Consider the following 18,740-nt stretch of genomic DNA (forward strand, 5'->3'; position numbering starts at 1 on the left):
CTGTCTAATTATAAATAATGCAGACGAGGCGTGTTGGCTGAGTTCTTGACGTTTACTTTCACGGGTGACGACATGCAACAACACTTTTCGGGGCAACCACGCATGCTCGTCACTCCCGTTGCATGATGGGTAGTGTAGTTGTTATATTCCCTAGCTCATAACATCTTTCCCCCTATAAAGAAATAATGTTAACTCAATAAAGTGTATTTCTTTTTTTAGCTTTAACTTTTCATTTTTTAGCATTGTAACCACATTTGCAAACAACTTTTCTCTACATAGAATTATCTTTCAATAAATAAATAAAGTGCAAAAATGTCAAAGCATCATAACAAACAGTTATGTCAAATAGCAGCAGAATTGCACTTTTTGGAGAGCTGTATTATTTCCAATTTTGTGCCCAAGGGACTGATTTTATTTAGCACTATATTATTATTTATACACCAATAGTGATCACAGAGACAGGTTGTTTTTGTGTTACTGTATATATTTGTTTTTCTGAAAAATCCCACTTAATATACTTTGGGTAACAACAGTCAATATTCATTTATTTAATTTTATTTTTTTAGGGGGGTAACAGTAAATATTTATTTATTTATTAGATTAAATTGTTTTCTTATATAATAAAAGTGAGCTTTTGTTAAACCAAATATTGTGTTTTTTTCCATATACAACAACCTACCTGGACTCGATAAGAGAATCGATAAGGAATCGGTTCGATAAGAGGATTCGAACTCCATAATTTCTTATCAAACATCATCCCTAGTGGTTACTAACCTTTTTAAACCCACACACTGGCTCACGTTGCCACAAATCTCTCGCCGAAATTCATACAGACTCGTCATCAATACCAACATACGCTTTGTTATCTAAAAATATTGTTGTTTGATGTGTGGATGACAGGCAGTGTTTTACAAAACCCAAAACCAGTGAAGTTGGCATGTTGTGTAATTCGTAAATAAAAACAGAATACAATGATTTGCAAATCCTTTTCAACTTATATTCAATTGAATAGACTGCAAAGACAAGGTACTTAATGTTTGAGCTGAGAGTCTTATTTTTTTCTGGCAAATAATAATTAACTTAGAATTTAATGGCAGCAACACATTGCATAAAAGTTGGCACAGGGGCATTTGTACCACTGTGTTACATGGCCTTTCCTTTTAACAACACTCAGTAAACGTTTGGGAACTGAGGAGACCAATTTTTTAAGCTTTTCAGGCGGAATTTTTTCCCATTCTTGCTTGATGTACAGCTTAAGTTGTTCAACAGTCCGGGGGTCTCCGTTGTGGTATTTTAGGCTTCGTAATGCGCCACACATTTTCAATGGGAGACATGTCTGGACTACAGGCAGGCCAGTCTAGTACCCACACTCTTTTACTGTGAAGCCACGCTGTTGTAACACGTGGCTTGGCATTGTCTTGCTGAAATAAGCAGGGGCGTCCATGAAATAGACGTTGCTTGGATGGCAACATATGTTGCTCCAAAACCTGTATGTACCTTTCAGCATTAATGGTGCCTTCACAGATGTGTAAGTTACCCATGCCTTGGGCACTAATACACCCCCATACCATCACAGATGCTGGCTTTTCAACTTTGCGCCGATAACAATCCGGATGGTTTTTTTCCTCTTTGGTCCGGAGGACACGACGTCCACAGCTTCCAAAAAAATGTTTTAATGTGGATTTGTCAGACCACAGAACACTTTTCCACTTTGCATCAGTCCATCTTAGATGAGCTCAGGCCCAGCAAAGCCGGCAGCGTTTCTGGGTGTTGTTGATAAATTGCTTTTACTTTGCATAGTAGACAGACATCAGCTTTATTTTGTCCATTCTTAACATGTACAAGACACATAAGAACTGAAATTACATTTTCGGCACAATCCCGCTAAGAGCGGACATACGTTACAGGGGGACAAGACGGGACCGCCAACGGATCAGCCACTTACAGCGCTCCTTAAAAAGGTGGGAAAATGGTGACATTGGGAAAGGGGGAAGAGTAAAAAAAATATCAGTCTGAGGCTGGACCCTCAGGAGTGATCCAGACTGAGTCCGAGGAAAAAACCTCACATAGCATGGCACACATAAACATGGTACATGTAATCACAACAACTCGCAACAGAGGAGGGGAGAGTTGGGACCCTGGAGGCTGGCTGCCGCTATTAAAGCGCTACTCAGCCCCCACAACCCCGGAGGAATTAAGCAGTGGTGAAGGCGTTGATTTGGGGAAGGGCGTGTGTGTGCATGTATGCCCAATTAACTTGGGTGAGATGTTGAAATGTCTTTGTGGACTGAGGCCGATCTCAAAAGTTCGACCCAGGTGCTTTTTGAAAAAAAGGAAGGTCAAAAGCGTCCATCTTTGAGGAGTAGAGTTTTAACTTGCACTTACAGATGTAGCGACCAACTGTAGTTACTGACAGTGGTTTTCTGAAGTGTTCCTGAGCCCATGTGGTGATACCCTTTACACACTGATGTCGCTTTTTGATGCAGTACCGCCTGAGGGATTGAAGGTCCGTAATATCATCGCTAATGTGCAGTGATTTCTCCAGATTCGCCGAACCTTTTGATGAATATATTACAGACCGTAGATGGTGAAATCCCTAAATTTATTGCAATAGCTCGTTGAGAAATGTTGTTCTTAAACTGCTCGACAATTTGCTCAAGCATTTGTTGACAAAGTGGTGACCCTCGCCCCATCCTTGTTTGTGAATGACTGAGCATTTCATGGAAGCTGCTTTTATACCCAATCATGGCACCCACCTGTTCCCAATTAGCCTGTTCACCTGTGTAATGTTCCCAATAAGTGTTTGAACAGCATTCTTCAACATTCCCAGTCTTTTTTGCCACTTGTGCCAGCTTTTTTTGAAACATGTTGCAGGCATCAAATTCTAAATGAGCTAATATTTGCAAAAAATAACAAGGTTATCCAGTTCGAACATTAAGTGTCTTGTCTTTGCAGTCTATTCTATTGAATATAGGTTGAAAAGGATTTGCAAATCATTGTATTTTTTTTATTTTTATTTTAGATTTTTTTTACGATTTACACAATGTGCCAACTTCACAGGTTTTTGGGGTTTGTAGATTTCTTGTCTGTTATTCTAAGAAACAGTCTGTCAAAAACACATCTATTTAAAAAAAAAATTCATCTCTTCTGAAAGTTTTCCTGCAACCCGGCACCGGTCATTTGGTGCATTCCACAGCAGCGGTGTGCAGCCACTGTAAAAGCGGTGACAGGCTGCACGTGAAAAACAGCCTCTGATCATCCGCATCCATTCCTAAAGCGGTGACTAACCATAAATAACAAACAAAATCCAAGGCCGGCTGATGAGAAAGCGCCGACGAGATGGGAGATGACCTCAAGTTTACGACCTGCAAACCTGTTGATCGTGAGCGGTTGAGATTGAGAGTCTGGTCCTGAAGATAGATTCTCGCCGTGCGCACTTCAGACATGAGAAGCACATCAGCCGCACCTGCTTCTGCTGCTTTTACGAGAATGATTTTGTCAAATACTCCTGCGGTCGGATGACCAAAGTGTCGAAAAATAAGGCGATGATTTAGGAAGTTGTCGCCTCGGTTCAGATGGGTCGGAGAGTTTAAGGTCCACGAAAGAGAAATGTAGTGGGAAAAACAAATAAGAGTCATGTGAAGATGATGATGATGAATATGATGTACCTGTGTGAATTTGGCCCGCCTTATAATTGAAAATATCAAAATGACACTGCCATTCGTTTGTGCTGTAAAATTGGTTTGTCTGTGCCGTTACGATTAGTTAGTTATTCCGAAACACATTTTATGATCGGTGATGTCAGCGATCAAAAGTCAGTCTACCATGGAGCATGTGGGAGTTGTCCTATTTTCTCATAAAGCCCTTAAAAAAACCTCCAAAGACCTCCATTAAGGTTTTAAAAACATGATGTATGTATACATGTAATGTAGTAACGGGCACATTTATAATAAGATTTAATATTTACGTATTTTGCTCATTTTAAGCATAATGAATAAAAAACTAGAGATGTCCGATAAATACTTTAAAATGTAATATCGGGAATTATCGGTATCGTTTTTTTTAAAATTATAAGTATCATTTTTTTTATTATCGGTATCATTTTTTAAATTTTTTAATTTTTTAAATTTTTTTTTATTCTTTTTAATTTTTTAAATTTTTTTTATTAAATCAACATAAAAAACACAAGATACACTTACAATTAGTACACCAATCCAAAAAACCTCCCTCCCCCATTCACACTCATTCACACAAAAAGGTTGTTTTTTCTTTCTGTTATTAATATTCTGGTTCCTACATTATATATCAATATATATCAATACAGTCTGCAAGGGATACCGTCCGTAAGCACACATGATTGTGCGTGCTGCTGGTCCACTAATAGTACTAACCTTTAACAGTTAATTTTACTCATTTTCATTAATTACTAGTTTCTGTGTAACTGTTTTTATATTGTTTTACTTTCTTTTTTATTGAAGAAAATGTTTTTAATTTATTTATCTTATTTTATTTTATTAATTTTTTAAAAAAGGACCTTATCTTCACCATACCTGGTTGTCCAAATTAGGCATAATAATGTGTTAATTCCACGACTGTATATATCGGTATCGGTTGATATCGGTATCGGTAATTAAGAGTTGGACAATATCGGAATATCGGATATCGGCAAAAAGCCATTATCGGACATCCCTATAAAAAAACGCATCACGATTTTCAAATATTTTTTCAACAACATCAATGATTATTACTCGTTGCAGACTTCATGAGAGCCAACAAACATAATCAAATATCACTTACTGTACAATGTCTGATGTAATTAGGATGCCGACTAATAGAATCTTGTTATGGATTAATAATGACTCATAATCGTCACGAGAAAAAGGGGGGTGGAAATAAGTGTATTTTTGTGTCGTCCTCGCCATACCCGAGTCTAAATTGGCTGTCAAAAGTGTACCAACTTGTCGGATTACATCCTCGTCCTCTACTATCCAGGTGAAGGGGATGATTTATGATCTAGAATAAAGTTTGACGAGCAAGGAATCGACTCTATGATGTAAACATAGCAGCATGAACTGGTGATCACGTTGCCTCTATAAATAAATTTGTCTGCGTTAGCGCTTATAACAGGGGTGTCCAAACTTTTTCCACTGAGGGCCACACACAGAAAAATTAAAGCATGTGGGGGCCATTTTGATATTTTTCATTTTCAAACCATAACAAAATATATGCATTTTTAATTTATTTTACCTTTAGGAGTCCCAGGGACCATAAAGGGTCTCAATCATTAAAATGTTAAAAATAAGTCAGATTATTATTTTTTGTTAATTATTTAACGCTTACAGTAAATCTCTATATCAACTTCAAGTTGATATAAAGTAATACAAATTTAAAAAAATGTCTTATGGCTTTTCTGTCAAAAACAACTTAGTTTTTTTATAGTAAAACTGAAATATGCAGTATTTAGTAATTAGAGCCCTAAAAGATCAATAATGCAGGACACCATTGATTTGAATTCTTTCATATTTTTGAGTAATCACAGTGAAAAGATAAATAAAAAATCACTAAATATATTTGGGATCCAAAAGGTGCCCCACTCAGAAAGTGATACATTTTTATTAGGTTTTTCTTTTACTTTCAACACTTAAGTTACGAGATCAACTTCAGATATATCTGTCGATTTTATGCTGGAACTATTATTTTGTTTGTTTTATGCGCTTTTGTCAAAGAAAACTTTGATGTTTTTATATGGCTACTACACAATATATGCAATATTTACCACATAAAACATTTTAAAGTGAAATATTTGAAGTAATTGGAGCCCTGACAATAATTCATTATAACATGTATTTTTTTTCAATTATTATTTTTTTTTGAGCAATGGCAAAAAAAGAAAAATGAAGAAAGACAAAAGAAAAAAAAAACAGCCTGCATGGCAGCTTTTGTGTCAACATTGCAACTTTTTCTCGTTAGATTTCACCTCATTCCACTTTTTTTAATGTTCTTTTTTATTTTTACAATAGTATTTCCAGGATGTGTGGCAGGCCGGTAAACAATTAGCTGCGGGCCGCACTTTGGACTCCCCTGGCTTATAATAACAATATCACTCATTCTTGGTTATTATTCTAGTCATGTAATGCAAACGGAGTATTGTTGGCATTTTTTGGTTGTTTTTTATTGGGTTTTATGGGCGCAATCGAGAACCTACCATTGGCTCCGTTGTAAGCGGACTTCTATTTACGTTTATTTATGAGTTAGAATGCATTTGAAAAAAAATACATACATCAGCTTCCTCCCAACTCCAAAAACATGCACCTGGGGATAGGTTGATTGGCAACACTAAATTGGCCCTAGTGTGTGAATGTGAGTGTGAATGTTGTCTGTCTATCTGTGTTGGCCCTGCAATTAGGTGGCGACTTGTCCAGGGTGTACCCCGCCTTCCGCCCGAATGCAGCTGAGATAGGCTCCAGCACCCCCCGCGACCCCGTAAGGGACAAGCGGTAGAAAATGGATGGATGGATGGACATCCATCGTCATGTCTTTCATAATCATTGTCAACTATAGGCAAAATTCCCCCAAATATTCAGTTCCCCTTTAAAACATCCATCCATCCCTTTTATACCGCTTGGAGCCTATCCCAGCTGCAACACACAGAAATACCCTGATCCCAGGAATCGAACCCTGCTTATTGTGAGGCAACAGCACCAACCCCTGTTCCACTGCGCTGCCCTCTTTAAGGCATATAAATAAATAAATACATATATAATTGTATTGTATTTTTTTAATTCTTTATTTATGTTGTATTTTTTATTGTCCTATTGATTCTTTTGTCTTATTAATTTTTTTCACCTTTTTTTTTTTTTTTTTTTCCCCTTTTGCCAAAACCATCAAAAGTTGTATTGCTACTGTAAATGGTGTGATAGAGTTAACAGACTAACGGTCTTCTTAAGTGGAAGAAAAAAAAGAGAAAAGAGAGGAACTCATGAGTCCCTGACCCTGCGCTCACCTCCCCGTGACCCCGTAAAAATCCTGACCTCATCATTTCCACCCCTACAGGATTCATCTGGTCGCAGCACTGCCGGCTTCTCATCTGCCAGAGTGGCTCGCCATGCCTTCAAGTGCCAGCAGCCGTGCTATAAAAGACACATCCTGACGGGCCTTCCTCCTCTGTTGTGTTTAATAGCCCTCGCTCCCCCTCTAACTGACCTCCAGCCACCGCGCTCCTTCTCTCAGACTCTTAGCCTGGCCCTTGGCTCACCCCTGGTGTTCCAGGTTCAGGGTCAGGGCGACAGACTCTCAGCCAATTGGGTCGTTGCCCAGAAGAACCGATGCGGTGAGACGTGTGAGACCCCCAAAGACCCCTCACGTGTCCCGAGAGCCACGGACAGAGTGTTTATAACATGTTAACAACTTTGGGAGGGAAGATGTAATGTGTAGGAGTATGAAGATTTATATTTCATTATAGTTGCACACAGCCAACTGACCATGGAACAAAAACACAAACACACAGTCCGGTACTTAATATGGTTCCCATGGCTAAACATTTGCATCTTACACATACTAATATATATAAATAGTACATATATGTTATGTTTTATATTGCTACTACGGTACATTTTTAGTCTATTTTATATCTGCATTTTCCTTTCCATCCTTACACTTTCCATCCTTTGTAACTGAGCTACTGTGTGGAACAATTTCCCTTGTGGATTATTAAAGTTTGTCTAAGACTAAGTCTAAGTCTAAGTTAATATATACATATATATATATAGTTGAGGTTACTGTGGTTCATCTGTTATACAGTGCTCAATTCTGGGGTAGAGCGGAATATACGTTAGGTCAGGAAAAAACACAGACGCTATTTCATCCCTACAAGCCTGTTTGGCAGGTTTTCCCTGCCAAACGTGGTCAAAAAGCATGTTGTTCCAATTTTACGTTTGAGTTGCTCAACATCCAGTACCTTGTTCTAAAAATATATATATATATATATTTATGTATACGTTAGGTCAGGAAAAAACAAAGGGGCTATTTCATCCCTACAAGCCTGTTTGGCAGGTTTCCCTAATCTTCAGGGGATTTTAAATACAAATTGTCACAACCTAACATTGATTAAACGTCGTCAAAGAGCATGTTGTTTCATTGTTGTATTTGTGTTGCAGAATTTTGTTTGAGAAATAACCAAATTTCAATGGTCAAATCAACGTCCGAACCCAACATGGATTAAACGTGGTCAAAAAGCATGTTGTTTCAATTTTACGTTTCAGTTGCTCAACGTCCAGTACCTTGTTCTAAAAAAAATTATATATGTATGTATACGTTAGGTCAGGAAAAAACACAGAAGCTATTTCATCCCTACAAGCCTGTTTGGCAGGTTTCCCTACTCTTCAGGGGATTTTAAATACAAATTGTCACAACCTAACATTGATTAAACGTCGTAAAAAAGCATGTTGTTTCATCGTTGTATTTGTGTTGCAGAATGTTGGTTGGGAAATGACCAAATTTCAATGGTCAAATCAACCTCCGAACCCAACATGGATTAAACGTGGTCAAAAAGCATGTTGTTCCAATTTTACGTTTGAGTTGCTCAACGTCCAGTACCTTGTTCTAAAAATATATATATATATATTTATGTATACGTTAGGTCAGGAAAAAACAAAGGGGCTATTTCATCCCTACAAGCCTGTTTGGCAGGTTTCCCTACTCTTCAGGGGATTTTAAATACAAATTGTCACAACCTAACATTAATAAAACGCCGTCAAAGAACATGTTGTTTCATCATTGTATTTGTGTTGCAGAATTTTGTTTGGGAAATAACCAAATTTCAATGGTCAAATCAACGTCCGAACCCAACATGGATTAAACGTGGTCAAAAAGCATGTTGTTTCAATTTTACGTTTCAGTTGCTCAACGTCCAGTACCTTGTTCTAAAAAAAAAATTATATATGTATGTATACGTTAGGTCAGGAAAAAACACAGAAGCTATTTCATCCCTACAAGCCTGTTTGGCAGGTTTCTCTGCTCTTCAGGGCATTTTAAATACAAATTGTCACAACCTAACATTGATTAAACGTCGTAAAAAAGCATGTTGTTTCATCGTTGTATTTGTGTTGCAGAATGTTGGTTGGGAAATGACCAAATTTCAATGGTCAAAATAACCTCCGAACCCAACATGGATTAAACGTGGTCAAAAAGCATGTTGTTTCAATTTTACGTTTGAGTTGCTCAACGTCCAGTACCTTGTTCTAAAAAAAAAAATATATATGTATGTAAACATTAGGTCAGGAAAAAACACAGAGGCTATTTCATCCCTACAAGCCTGTTTCGCAGGTTTCTCTGCTCTTCAGGGCATTTTAAATACAAATTGTCACAACCTAACATTGATTAAATGTTGTCAAAAAGCATGTTGTTTCATCGTTGTATTTGTGTTGCAGAATGTTGGTTGGGAAATGACCAAATTTCAATGGTCAAATCAACGTCCGAACCCAACATGGATTAAACGTGGTCAAAAAGCATGTTGTTCCAATTTTACGTTTGAGTTGCTCAACGTCCAGTACCTTGTTCTAAAAATATATATATATATGTATACGTTAGGTCAGGAAAAACAAAGAGGCTATTTCATCCCTACAAGCCTGTTTGGCAGGTTTCCCTACTCTTCAGGGGATTTTAAATACAAATTGTCACAACCTAACATTGATTAAACGTCGTCAAAGAGCATGTTTCATCGTTGTATTTGTGTTGCAGAATTTTGTTTGGGAAATAACCAAATTTCAATGTTCAAATCAACGTCCGAACCCAACATGGATTAAACGTGGTCAAAAAGCATGTTGTTTAAATTTTACGTTTCAGTTGCTCAACGTCCAGTACCTTGTTCTAAAAAAAAATTATATATGTATGTATACGTTAGGTCAGGAAAAAACACAGAAGCTATTTCATCCCTACAAGCCTGTTTGGCAGGTTTCCCTGCTCTTTAGGGCATTTTAAATACAAATTGTCACAACCTAACATTGATTAAACGTCGTAAAAAAGCATGTTGTTTCATCGTTGTATTTGTGTTGCAGAATGTTGGTTGGGAAATGACCAAATTTCAATGGTCAAATCAACGTCCGAACCCAACATGGATTAAACGTGGTCAAAAAGCATGTTGTTTCAATTTTACGTTTCAGTTGCTCAACGTCCAGTACCTTGTTCTAAAAAAAATTATATATGTATGTATACGTTAGGTCAGGAAAAAACACAGAAGCTATTTCATCCCTACAAGCCTGTTTGGCAGGTTTCCCTGCTCTTCAGGGCATTTTAAATACAAATTGTCACAACCTAACATTGATTAAACGTCGTAAAAAAGCATGTTGTTTCATCGTTGTATTTGTGTTGCAGAATGTTGGTTGGGAAATGACCAAATTTCAATGGTCAAAATAACCTCCGAACCCAACATGGATTAAACGTGGTCAAAAAGCATGTTGTTTCAATTTTACGTTTGAGTTGCTCAACGTCCAGTACCTTGTTCTAAAAAAATATATATATATGTATGTATACGTTAGGTCAGGAAAAAACACAGAGGCTATTTCATCCCTACAAGCCTGTTTGGCAGGTTTCTCTGCTCTTCAGGGCATTTTAAATACAAATTGTCACAATCTAACATTGATTAAATGTTGTCAAAAAGCATGTTGTTTCATCGTTGTATTTGTGTTGCAGAATGTTGGTTGGGAAATTACCAAATTTCAATGGTCAATTCAACGTCCGAACCCAACATGGATTAAACGTGGTCAAAAAGCATGTTGTTTCAATTTTACGTTTCAGTTGCTCAACGTCCAGTACCTTGTTCTAAAAAAAAATTATTAATGTATGTATACGTTAGGTCAGGAAAAAACACAGAAGCTATTTCATCCCTACAAGCCTCTTTGGCAGGTTTCCCTACTCTTCAGGGCATTTTAAATACAAATTGTCACAACCTAACATTGATTAAACGTCGTAAAAAAGCATGTTGTTTCATCGTTGTATTTGTGTTGCAGAATGTTGGTTGGGAAATGACCAAATTTCAATGGTCAAATCAACGTCCGAACCCAACATGGATTAAACGTGGTCAAAAAGCATGTTGTTTCAATTTTACGTTTCACTTGCTCAACGTCCAGTACCTTGTTCTAAAAAAAAATTATTAATGTATGTATACGTTAGGTCAGGAAAAAACACAGAAGCTATTTCATCCCTACAAGCCTCTTTGGCAGGTTTCCCTGCTCTTCACGGCATTTTAAATACAAATTGTCACAACCTAACATTGATTAAACGTCGTAAAAAAGCATGTTGTTTCATCGTTGTATTTGTGTTGCAGAATGTTGGTTTGGAAATGACCAAATTTCAATGGTCAAATCAACGTCCGAACCCAACATGGATTAAACGTGGTCAAAAAGCATGTTGTTTCAATTTTACGTTTCAGTTGCTCAACGTCCAGTACCTTGTTCTAAAAAAAATATATATATTTATGTATACGTTAGGTCAGGAAAAAACACAGAAGCTATTTCATCCCTACAAGCCTGTTTCGCAGGTTTCTCTGCTCTTCAGGGCATTTTAAATACAAATTGTCACAACCTAACATTGATTAAACGTCGTAAAAAAGCATGTTGTTTCATCGTTGTATTTGTGTTGCAGAATGTTGGTTGGGAAATGACCAAATTTCAATGGTCAAATCAACGTCCGAACCCAACATGGATTAAACGTGGTCAAAAAGCATGTTGTTCCAATTTTACGTTTGAGTTGCTCAACGTCCAGTACCTTGTTCTAAAAAAAAATATATATATATGTATACGTTAGGTCAGGAAAAAACGCAGAGGCTATTTCATCCCTACAAGCCTGTTTCGCAGGTTTCCCTGCTCTTTAGGGGAAAAAGAACAGGGATCTAGCTTACCAAAGTTGTACTGAAACATTTTGATATATTTTTTTGAGCGCCGTGTGTAATGTTCTATATTTTCAAAGGAACATATAACATTTTGGTGTTGTTTACTTGAGTCATATTGCAGTCTACATGTATCTCTTATGTGTGACTGTCATCATATTGCAGTCTACACGTATCTCTAATGTGTGACTGCCAGCTACTGGTCAGACTTATTTATTCACCATGTGCCGAATAAAATAGCTTCGAGGTCGGTAAGCACAAGGAAAATGATTCCGTACATTTGGCGCACCGGGTTTTAAGGCGATAATGAAAGGATTTTAAGTGCGCCTTATAGTCTGAAAAATATGGTACATGTATATATTTTCTATTACATGGAACCATATCTAGTGATTTAACCGTTTCGCACTCAACAGTTATTAAGGTGATAGAATGTTGTTTGTTATCACAAGGAACCATATTTAGTACTTAACCAATTTATTTACCGAATATGATTAGCAATGTCAACCAATTAGCAGCTGACAGTTATTAAGCTAATATAATGTTGTTTTTTTTAAATAAAAGGAACCATAGTTGGTACGTAACCAATTTAGTTACCAAATATGATTCCCGATGTTTACAAATTAGCATGTGACAGTAATTAAGCAAAGAGAATTATTTTTATTTTTACAAAGACCCATATTTGGTACTTAACCAATTTAGTTATCAAATACGGTTTGCTATTACTCAAATTAGCATCAGACACCGACCTATGCTTACATAATCTTTTTTTCTTTTTTTTTTTAAGACAATAAACCATTTTTAACCAATTTATTACCAAATATGGTTTCCATGAAAGGAAACCATATTAGCATACCATACCATACAATAAACGATTAGAACCCAAAATTTGCAAGTAACACTAAAGTGTGTTCTTATAATCATTACCATTATTAAGTAAGAAACCACATTTTTCAACTAAAGTGGTTAATTTTGCAAATATGGTTACACATTTACATCTGACACGAACATACTTATTTGGCTTTATTTAGAATAGGACAAGGAACATAATCAATTTAGCTCCCCAGGCAACAAATGTAGCATCTGACATTTTAGTTAGGGCAAGGGGGAAAATTTGGTATATGACCAAATATAGTTCCTTAAAGCAGTGTTTTTCAACCTTTTTTGAGCCAAGGCACATTTTTTCATTGAAAAAATCCGAAGGCACACCACCAGCAGAAATCATTAAAACATTTAAATCGATATTGACAATAAAAAGTCGTCGGCGCAATTTTTGAGTATTAATTTAAACCATACGTCACTATACTTGTCTCAAAGTAGTGTCACGACATGTCACATCACGCCGTGACTTATTTGGAGTTTTTTGGTGTTTTCCTGTGTGTAGTGTCTTGCGCTCTTATTTTGGTGGATTTCCCTGTTTTGTTGGTATTTTCCTGTTGCAGTTTCATGTCTTCCTTTGAGCGCTATTCCCCGCACCTGCTTTGTTTTAGCAATCAAGACTATTTCAGTCGTTTTCATCCTTCTTTGTGTGGACATAGTTGTCATGTCATGTACGGACGTACTTTGTGGACGCCATCTCTGCTCCACACGCTGTAAGTCTTTGCTGTCGTCCAGTATTCTGTTTTTCTTTACTTTGTAGCCAGTTCAGTTTTAGTTTCGTTCTGCATAGCCATCCCTAAGCTTCAATGCCTTTTTTTAGGGGCACTCACCTTTTGTTTATTTTTGGTTTAAACATTAGATACCTTTTTACGTGCACACTGCCTCCCGCTGTCGTCTTCATATTGTGATCATGACAAACCATGTTCCCGACGTCTACAAAGCAATTAGCTACCTGCTGCTGTAGTGGATTGTCCGAAGCTTAAGCAGGCGACAAAAGTAGTTTAGTACAACAAATTTATTTACCCATTATCAGAAGTGCAGGTTGAATTAAGTTGTCCGTGCAAGCAGACACAATGTACTCCAGAGCACACAAGACACACACAAGCCAAAATCACCCCCGAGTTCCGGTCTTCTGCCATTTTTTATATGTCTGTTGTGCGTCATCGTTCCTTATCGAGTGCGTCAATGTCGTGTTTTGCTTTTCCTATCTGTTCCATAACAACTCGAATCCTTTAGACCAGGGGTCACCAACCTTTTTGAAACCAAGAGCTACTTCTTGGGTAGTGATTAATGCGAAGGGCTACCAGTTTGATACACACTTAAATGAATTGCCAGAAATAGCCAATTTGCTGAATTTACCTTTAACTCTGTTATTATTAATAATTAATGATATTTACACTTAATTGAACGGTTTAAAAGAGGAGAAAACACGAAAAAAATTACAATTAAATTTTGAAACATAGTTTATCTTCAATTTCGAATCTTTAAAATTCTAAATTCAACCGAAAAAAAGAAGACAAAAACTTAAAAAAATAATTTATGGAACATCATTAGTAATTTTTCCTGATAAAGATTAATTTTAGAATTTTGATGACATGTTTTAAATAGGTTAAAATCCAATCTACACTTTGTTAAAATATATAACAAATTGGACCAAGCTATATTTCTAACAAAGACAAATCATTATTTCTTCTATATTTTCCAGAACAAAAATTTTAAAAGAAATTCAAAAGACTTTGAAATAAGATTTCAATTTGATTCTACAGATTTTCTAGATTTGCCAGAATAATTTTTTTGAATTTTAATCATAATAAGTTTGAAGAAATATTTCACAAATATTCTTCGTCGAAAAAACAGAAGATAAAATGAAGAATTAAATTACAATTTATTTATTATTCTTTACAATTAAAAAAAAAAACATTTACTTGAACATTGATTTAAATTGTCAGGAAAGAAGAGGAAGGAATTTAAAAGGTAAAAAGGTATATGTGTTTAAAAATCCTAAAATCATTTTTAAGGTTGTATTTTTTCTCTAAATTTGTCTTTCTGAAAGTTATAAGAAGCAAAGTAAAACAATTAATGAATTTATTTAAACAAGTGAAGACCAAGTCTTTAAAATATTTTCTTGGATTTTCAAATTCTATTTGAGTTTTGTCTCTCTTAGAATTAAAAATGTCGGGCAAAGCGAGACCAGCTTGCTAGTAAATAAATACAATTTAAAAAATAGAGGCAGCTCACTGGTAAGTGCTGCTATTTGAGCTATTTTTAGAACAGGCCAGCGGGCTACTCATCTGGTCCTTACGGGCTACCTGGTGCCCGCGGGCACCGCGTTGGTGACCCCTGCTTTAGACAGTCAACACATTCTATAGACAGGTTGGCACGACTTAATATTCACTTTTGTCCCACAACTGGTCCATTCAATGGCACAAAAATACAAGAGTATTGAAAATGAGCGGACATTCTTAAAAGACAAGAAATATAGGTCAAAAGGTCAGAAATTCTACTACATACCCGCCTTCCAGGGTCTTAAGACCCTGGACCAAAACAATTTCTGATATAGACCACTAACTTAAATCTCTACCGCAGATAGAGGCAAAAACCTCAATGTTTTTATACGAGGCAGAAATTCCGTCTATGACCCTCCTTCAGAGCGATCGCTGTTACCAGCCTGCAGTAAAACCATCTCACAGAACACAATTAGTGGCCTACCCTTTGATTTAGTAAGGGAATAACAAATACTTTGATCATGAACATCATTGAACATAAATAGATGAATGTATATAGACTTATGACTGTAAGACATTTGCAAAAATATTTTTCCCGGCATTTGCCATGAATGTAGATACCAATATTGTTAATTATCAATTGATTTTGAACACACAACTGAATTTCGTATGAGTCCATGTTCGATTAGAGCTCGTATAGATGGCTCGGTGGTGCCTACTGATATGGAAGAGTATTACACGGTTACTCTGCCGAGCTCTAGACAGCACTGACACTCAACAACAGCACATTATTTGCGGATTATAATTACTGGTTAGCAAAAAATATTTTTAACCCAATTAGGTGAAATTACATCATCTCCCACGGCACACCAGACTGTATCTCACGGCACACCAGTGTGCCGCGGCACAGCGGTTGAAAAACACTGCCTTAAAGTGATGAACTGTGTCAGCATGGCGCCATGGCTTGAGATGATGTTTGTGTGGATGGTTTTCTTGAAATACTCCACGTGCAGTAATATGACAGGTCAGCCACTGTCCCAGGCCCTCTGGCCCTGTCCAACGCTGCTGTTTATAGATTGTGTTTCACCTTCTTCCTCCGAAACAATTAGTGAGCTCGCCAGAAGGAAACCTGCCCTCAGATCTCGACTGCAGACCGGCAGCCGACAGAGACAGGATGGACGTGGGTAAACACGTCGCATCCACGCACTTCACACGCCGCTCGCGCTGACGCCACCGCACCGCTTGTACTGTAAATATGAACAAATGCTCTTTAAGTTTTATGCCTTCTTCTATTTGAACCGGTGGAAATGACGCTGGCCGGGTTCCACGCGTCACTCAGGTGCGCAGACTGATGGATGAAGCTGAGATTATTACTCACGGCAATTATAGAAAGTGTTTTGCGCTGACATCATCGCCACGTCGGCCACATATCATGCGCAAACAGGGGTGTCCAAACTTTTTCCACTGAGGCCTGCAATCTGAAAAATTAAAGCATGTGGGGGCCATTTTGATACTGTTTTGTTTTCAAAACCAACACCATATATAGATTTTTTTTTTTAGCTTTAAGGTCCCCCGCTCAAGTTTGGTCCTGGGGACCCAGAAGGGGTCTCAGTCATAACAATGTTACAAATAAGTCATTTATATACAGATATACAATATATATATATATATATATATATATATATATATATATATATATATATATATATATATATATATATATATATATATATATATATATATATATATATACATATATATATATATATATATATATATGTATGTATGTATACACCTGACCTCGGATAAGCAAAAGAAGATGGATATATATATATATATATATATATATATATATATATATATATATATATATATATATATATATATATATATATATATATATATATATATATATCCATTCTCATTTAAAAAAATAAATATTTTTTTAATTGATTTTTTTAATTACATTTTTATTATTTATTTTATTTTTATTTTTTGTTATTAATCAATCCAACAAAACAATACACAGCAATACCATAACAATGCAATCCAATTCCAAAACCAAACCCGACCCAGCAACAGTCAGAACTGCAATAATCAGAGCAATTGAGGGGAGACACAAACACGACACAGAACAAACCAAAAGTAGTGAAACAAAAATGAATATTATCGACAACAGTATCAATATTAGTTACAATTTCAACATAGCAGTGATTAAAAATCCCTCATTGACATTATCATTAGACATTTATAAAAAAAAAAAAAAAAGAACAATAGTGTCACAGTGGCTTACACTTGCATCGCATCTCATAACCTTGACAACACACTGTGTCCCATATTTTCACAAAGATAAAATAAGTCATATTTTTGGTTCATTTAATAGTTAAAACAAATTTACATTATTGCAATCAGTTGATAAAACATTTTCCTTTACAATTATAAAAGCTTTTTACAAAAATCTACTACTCTGCTTGCATGTCAGCAGACTGGGGTAGATCCTGCTGAAATCCTATGTATTGAATGAATAGAGAATCCTTTTGAATCGGGAAAAAAATCGTTTTTGAATCGAGAATCGTGTTGAATTGAAAAAAAAATCGATTTTGAATCGAATCGTGACCCCATGAATCGACATTGAATCGAATCGTGGGACACCCAAAGATTCACAGCCCTAATATATATATATATATATATATATATATATATATATATATATATATATATATATATATATATATATATATATATATATATATATATATATATATATATACATATATACATATACATATACATATATATATATATATATATATATATATATATATATATATATATATACTACCGTTCAAAAGTTTGGGGTTACATTGATAGGTCCTTATTTTTGAAGGAAAAGCACTGTACTTTTCAATGAAGATAACTTTAAACTAGTCTTAACTTTAAAGAAATACACTCTATACATTGCTAATGTGGTAAATGACTATTCTAGCTGCAAATGTCTGGTTTTTGGTGCAATATCTACATAGGTGTATAGAGGCCCATTTCCAGCAACTATCACTCCAGTGTTCTAATGGTACAATGTGTTTGCTCATTGGCTCAGAAGGCTAATTGATGATTAGAAAACCCTTGTGCAATCATGTTCACACATCTGAAAACAGTTTAGCTCGTTACAGAAGCTACAAAACTGACCTTCCTTTGAGCAGATTGAGTTTCTGGAGCATCACATTTGTGGGGTCAATTAAACGTTAAAAATGGCCAGAAAAAAAGAACTTTCATCTGAAACTCGACAGTCTATTCTTGTTCTTAGAAATGAAGGCTATTCCACAAAATTGTTTGGGTGACCCCAAACTTCTAAGGGAGAGCCCCGCCACCCGGCGGAGGAAGTTCATTTCGGCCGCTTGTACCCGTGATCTTGTCCTTTCGGTCATAACCCAAAGCTCATGACCATAGGTGAGGATGGGAACGTAGATCGACCGGTAAATTGAGAGCTTTGCCTTCCGGCTCAGCTCCTTCTTCACCACGACGGATCGATGCAGCGCAAACCGCACTTTGGACATCCCTGCATTAGCCGGTCAAGTTTGCTATTTTCCAAAGAACTGCATGGCAGGATGCACGGCCTGTATCATTGACATCTATTGTGTTGTGCAATTATACACGCCGAGCTTTTCAGTTTCAACAGGAAACCAAAGGGGCGTGAACATAAATTGACAACGTCAAGAGATTCGCAGGCAAGCGGTCTAAAAATATACGAAGACAAG

The sequence above is a fragment of the Entelurus aequoreus genome, linkage group LG03 (genome assembly GCF_033978785.1).
Source record: "Entelurus aequoreus isolate RoL-2023_Sb linkage group LG03, RoL_Eaeq_v1.1, whole genome shotgun sequence".
Taxonomy (NCBI): Eukaryota; Metazoa; Chordata; class Actinopteri; order Syngnathiformes; family Syngnathidae; genus Entelurus; species Entelurus aequoreus.